The following is a 6,473-nucleotide window of genomic DNA, read 5'->3' as shown; positions in this document are numbered from 1 at the left end:
CTCTTCTTTGATGGGCACTCGGATCCTGTTCTTCAATGCAAAAACTGGTGACTTAGGAACAGTGGCTGGAATTACCTTTTCAGGAACACCCACAACATCTTCCAAGATCTTAGTAGGGCAAGGTCTGGAATGAAATTCAAATTGTTCATCTTCTGTTTTTTTTTTCGCGGTCTCTTGGGCAAGATGGGGCCACCTTCAAAAATTCTGGGATCAAGTTCCAGTGCTTTGAATTTGTATTGTTGCAGCTTCTCAAGCTCCTCAGCCTCCTGCTCAGCTGCACTTTTGCAGGTCACAACCCTTGCACGATATTTGGTCTGCAGTATGGGGGTCTGTGGGTCTCGTGCAATCTTGTTCACAGGTTTGGAGGGTAACAAGCTCTCGTCCTTCTTGTTCCTCAGATGGTATCTATTAGGGGTTCGTTTGTGGAACGCTTCAATCTGCTGTGCAATGGGCACATATGTAGAAGCTGCTTCGTCAAATGTTCTTTTCTTTCCTTTGGAAAGATTGAAAGGCTTAATGATAGTACATCCTCTGGTTCCTCGGGTAGGAGAGGAAGGATGCTTCTGAAGTTCAGATATGAAGTTGACTTCCTTATACTCTTCCTAGTTCTTGGGTTGCTGTTTGACTCGCTCATCTGTGAAGAAGTGGAAGTCAACTGTTTTGGTAACCTGACTTGTGGATTTCTTCACAGGTTGCCCTAGCCCTGCGAGAACGAGCTTCTTGAACTCTTTGTTCTTCCTCCGCATCTCCACCACTTCCTGCTGCATTCTCAGCCTTTTCTCTATCTCCTGCTCTTCAGTACTCTTTAGAACCTTCTCCCTTGCAGGTGGCATACCAGGCACAGTGTGTTTGCTCTTAGCTTTCTCCAGGGTTTCTCTTTCATCCTTTCTTGAAGTAGCTGAAACACTGCCTTCCTCCTCTTCCTTTGGTTTCTTTTTATGAGAAACTTTCATTCTTTTGTTGTGGGGACAGTCAGCAGCAGGAGCAGTGCATCTCTTGGCTTTCATTTCAACAGAGGCAACATGGTTTTTTTCTTTCTGCTCCAAATCCTTCTGAGCAGAGAGTCTAACAGATCTTCTCTGAGGCTAGACAGGAGTATTTCTTGATATGGCTCATCAATCATTTGATGGGATAGACTGTTTCTGAAGATTTTCCTTTTATGCTGTTTGTATCTAATGTTGGCCCTCTAATTTCTTAAGAGTCCCACTGTACTGTTATTTTTCTATCTGTTGCCCATGAGATTAATAACTACAACAATAAAACTCCCTGAAACCCATTTCAGTGTTTTCTTGAATTCTTTTTTTTTTTTTTACAAAATCTAACATGATTTTATAATATTTTTCTACCACCAACAATTTTAATTCATGCTGCTAAACACATTCATACATGCATGTTTTCCTTTAGTAACACTATATCTCATGTCCATTATTTCTACTTGTTTACTGGGCACCATTAACTTTCACCTACACAGAATGTTCTCTTTCCAATAATTATTTCTATGTCTGTATTAGCAATGGTTCCTTTCTAATTAAAAGAAAAACATGTGTTTCCTTACTAATTGAAAGTATAAAATTTACAAACTTTTCATTTTTGAGACTATAAAATTTTACCTTCTCATAAAAGTACATAATATGACTTGAAAATGCTAATAAAATTGTATGTATAATGTAGAATATTGATTTTTACAATTTCATTAAAACATACAGTTTTCACTTTGTTATATGTCTTATACTAATTATCATATTTATACTGGTAAAATATAAATGTCTAGAATGCACAATTGATTTAGACTAGACTATAATTCTGATAGTATGAATACACTTCCATGTTTTTTGCTAATGTGAATAATGTCAATCAAGTATACATAATAAACATCTACAGTTTAACTCTAATGTCCACAATAGACTTTGATTTAATAACATTGAGTTATGTTGGATACTGATAGTAAAGGAGACACTAAGATTGTGAAGGAAGATAATAAATGAAAACCTGTTTCAAATATTCAGTGACCATTTGTTCACTTGCTTTAAAATGTTAAGTATTTTCTAAAGGCTTTTTCTGAATCAAATAAAGTGAACATGTAGACTTTTCTTTCAGTTTGTTTATTTGATAAAATACTTAGATGGATATTTATATGATTAAATATCTCTGTTAAAACATGTGTCAAAATTCAACACCCTTTCACAATTAATGTGAAAGAGATATCGGGGATACAAGGCATATACCTCAAGAAAATAAAGGCAATGTACAGAAAGCCAATAGCCAACATAAAATTAAACAAAATGTAACCAAATTAATAAGGGCCAAGACAAGATTGCCCACTCCATTCATATCCGTTCACTATTGCACTATGAAGTTATTGTCATAACAATAGGACACTAAATATCATAGAAGATAAGGTAGGGTATAACCTGAATGAATTGGCACAGGAGACAACTTCCTGCAGCAACGCTCATAGCTCCAGCACTAAGATTATCAATTAAAAAATGGGACCTCCTGAAGCTGAACACTTTCTGGAAGGCACAGGGCACTGTCAAAAGGACAGCAAAACAGCATACAGAATGGGTAACGATCTTCACTAACCCTATATCTGAAAAGTAGCTAATACAAAAATATTTAAAAAGCTAAGAAATTAGACATCAGCAAAACAAATAATACAATAAAAAGCTAAGAAATTAGACATCAGTAAAACAAATAATACAATAAAAAGCTAAGAAATTAGACATCAGCAAAACAAACAATCCAACTTTTAAAATAGAATACAGATGTAAACCAAGAATTCTTGAAAGAGAAATTCCTAATGATCAAAAACAATTAAAAAATATTCAAAACCCTTAGTTATGAGGGGAACACAAATCAAAACTAAGATAAGATTCCACCTTATACACATCAGAATAGCTAAGACTAAAAACTCAAGAATAAGCTCATACTGGCTAGGAAGTTGAGCAAGGGGAACCCTCCTCCATTGCTAGTTGGAGTGGAGTGTAAACTTGTACAACCACTTTGGAAATTAATTTGACAGTTTCTCAAAAAATTGGGGATAGATATATCTCAAGTTCTAACTATACCATCCTTGGGCATATACATAAAGTATACTCCACCATACCACACGGACACATGCTTAGCTACTATTATATAACATTTATTCATAATAACCAGAAACCAGAAACAGCCTAAACACCCCTCAACTGAAAAAAAAATTAAGAAAATATGGTACTATTATACAACGGAATATTAATCAGCAACTAAAAACAATGGCTTCATGAAATTTGCAGGTAAATTATAGGAACTAAAACTGATTATCCTGAGTGAGATAACCCAGATCTAGAAAGACAAACATTGTATGTATTCACTTAAAAGTGAACATTAGCCATAAGATTCAGGATATCCATGCTACAACCCACAGTCCCAAAAAAAGGCTAAGTAAGGAGGAAGGTTGAAAGGGGTACTCTTCAATCTCACTGAGAAGGGAAAATAAAATAGACATCTTTCAGACTGGAGAGAGGAAGGAAAGTTACTGTAGGAGCAGGAGACACATACAGGATGAATAAGGTGGAGAGAACCTAGAGGGAAAGAGTACAGGGAGAACCAACTGAAATCACTGAGGAAGGGTGACTCTCTGCAATGAACTAGAAACTTAGAACAATGGAAACTCCCAGGAATTTATGAGGGTAAAACTCTAGCCTGGACTCCTAAGAGGGAGTCCTATGGAATATGGAATCTGAAACAGCCATCTGCTATAACTAGTCAAGTCTTTCCATGAGGAATGGGACATCAACTCAGACACAAAACACTCAGCCCTAAATTTGCCATGCATACAATATGTGCAGGGGCAAAAACTAAGTATAAAATTAAGGAAACGGGCAGCTAATGCTTGTCCCAGCTTGAGAATCATTCCATGAGAGAAAAGTAACTCTTAATACTATGAATGATATATTTAGATATATAATGATATACTGACATACTTGCAGATAGGAAGGTAATATAACTGCCATCAAAGAGGTGTCACTTAGCAGCTAATAGAAACAAATGCAGACACCAACAGACTAATATTAGGCAGAGCTTGCGGAATCCTGTATAAGTGGGGAAGAAAACTGAATGAATAAAAAGGGTCACGATCAGCACACACACACACACACACACACACACACACACACACACACACACAAATATGGGTGCAAAGGGGATCACAGAGACTGAACCACTAACCATAGAACATGAATGGGACTGACTTAGGCCCTGTACACATATGTACACACACATATGGAGCTTAGTCATTGTTGCCTGCCTTTGGATCCCTTTCCTGTAGTTGGGCCCCTTCTCTACTCTTCATAGGAGAAGATGTATCTAGCCTTACTGTAACTTGATATGTCAAGATTGATTGATATCCATGCCAGAAATTCCCTTTTCTATGAAGAATGGGAGATGGGGTGGATGGAGGAGAAGAGGTAAGAGGAAGAGACTGGGAGAAGAAGAAAGAAAGGAAGCTGAGATTTGGATATAAAATTAGGAAATAATTTAAAAAAAATTATATATCCTATTTTTCAGGTACAAAGCAAGACATAACTCATAATAGTGTAAATTTATAATGCAAACAAAGGCATAGGAAATGTGCATTTATTGTTAATAATTTATTATTGCCTGAATTTTAATTAGGTTTTTAAATGACAATATAAGTGAAAGCATAAGGTGTCATATGCACTGTTATAGTTAATTTCTCTTGTTAATTTAATGAGATCTAGAATCATTTGGGAGAGGGACTTCTGGGAAGGCATATAAGAGATCATTTTGATCAGAGAGAGAAGACTTGTGTACTATGAGTAGCATCATTGTTTTTCTGGGATCCTGAAACTTTATAAAAATGGGAAAGTGATCAACATTCAGTTGTACATGCTTTTGGATTCTATTATGTGCCCATCTGTCTTAGACTTCTTTTACTTAGCTGCCCTATCCACAGCAGAATCAACCTTTAAATGCTTGGCTACAATAAACCCTTTCTCACTTAATTAACTTTTATTAGAGTATTTTATCACAGAAACAGTAGACAAGGAATAATAACCAACATATTTCTAGACATCTTTAGCTAAATCTGAATGCAAAACTACTTGACAACAAATTTTCTCCTTATACATTTATGTCAGCACAGTGTGTAGCACACAATACTAGTCTTTGCTTCAAAATAATTTTAAATTTTTGGGTCATCAATATTATTGTGCTGATAGGAATAATCACTTGTGTTCTGTTTTAGACAATTGTGTTTATTAACTTAAAGTAGGGTGTTTTCTATCTTCAGTGATATTTTTTTCAGCTTCTTTGCCTTCTAGTAAGTTATCTTCCTATTATTCCTTCTGGTTCCCTCCCTTCTGCTTTTATTTTACAACACCTTGTTCTGCATGCACTTGGAGCACAATCCCCCATAAAACAGCCTTACTTGCTTTTAGGATATGCTTGCTGTGTACTTTCACTGCATAAATGATCCATCATTGTATTTCTTCCAAGTTATCTTCTTGAAAAATGCTGAAAGCCAAATGACACAGTGTATGCAGCTAATGCTTCTCAATGTTATTCCAGTTTTGTTCCTCAGGACACGAGTTGGTACATTTGCTCTTAAACAGAGTGACAACCTCAAAGTAACAGGAACATTTTCTGACTCCAGAATAGGGCTCTGAGTCCCCAGACCCTAATAAACCTGCTGGGTGTATGCTGCCTGCCAAATATCTGTGCACCTGTGTTTGCTGTGTGGTGAGGTTGTGCTAGCACTAGGTATTCCATAATGATTCAGAGCCATCTGGAGATCAACACAGTGCCAGAAAATTAGCAAACTTGAACAAAAATCAACTTACTCCAAAGAAAGATCAAACTTTTTTAGTACATTGTCTTCTAGTAAGATTGGTAAATGATGGACTTAGTAAAGGAGATCTGATTTAATGCTTATTAATATTTCTATTACCTATCTTTAATTATGTTGTCTGATCTCACAATATGCACAATATGAGAGTACCACATATGTATTGTATATCAGCCATCCAATCATATTTCATTTTATTTCAAATTCACAAATTCTGAATATACTTGAAAAGTAAAGGTCGAAAAGTAGTAATTTTCATTCTGCAAATAAATTTAGTAAAATCAGTGCTCTGCGCAAATCACCTATATCCTTCTCTGTTTATTGAAAGTTTTTCTTAGCTTGTTCCTTCCACAATGACCAAGAAAAGTATGTTCACACAGGGAGAGACTTTTCAGCAGAGTATCCTGCTTGATATTTGCTCCATCACCAGTCCAAGATTAACTTGATAGCATGAAATTTCAATATGATTGAATATAGTATACACATTTTTACTTTTATCCCCCAAGTCCATAGTACTAATTGAACTATGAGAAGAATACTAAAATGCTGTAACTTAAGTATGTTTTTTAAAGCAAATATTTTTTAAGCATTAATGACATCAAATAAAACAAATATACAACAACAA

The 6,473-nt window shown here is 35.6% G+C and overlaps 1 pseudogene; it reads right to left on the bottom strand.

The window, feature by feature from the left end:
- The window catches only part of LOC114634597, a 1,939-nt pseudogene extending 785 nt beyond the window's left edge, over positions 1–1,154 (bottom strand).
- Positions 1,155–6,473: the final 5,319 nt, after the last annotated feature.

The sequence above is a fragment of the Grammomys surdaster genome, unplaced genomic scaffold (assembly GCF_004785775.1).
Source record: "Grammomys surdaster isolate TR1022 unplaced genomic scaffold, NIH_TR_1.0 1028, whole genome shotgun sequence".
In the NCBI taxonomy this organism is placed as follows: Eukaryota; Metazoa; Chordata; class Mammalia; order Rodentia; family Muridae; genus Grammomys; species Grammomys surdaster.
Note: the sequence above shows the minus strand (reverse complement) of the source record. Positions and strands in the feature narration are given on the sequence as shown.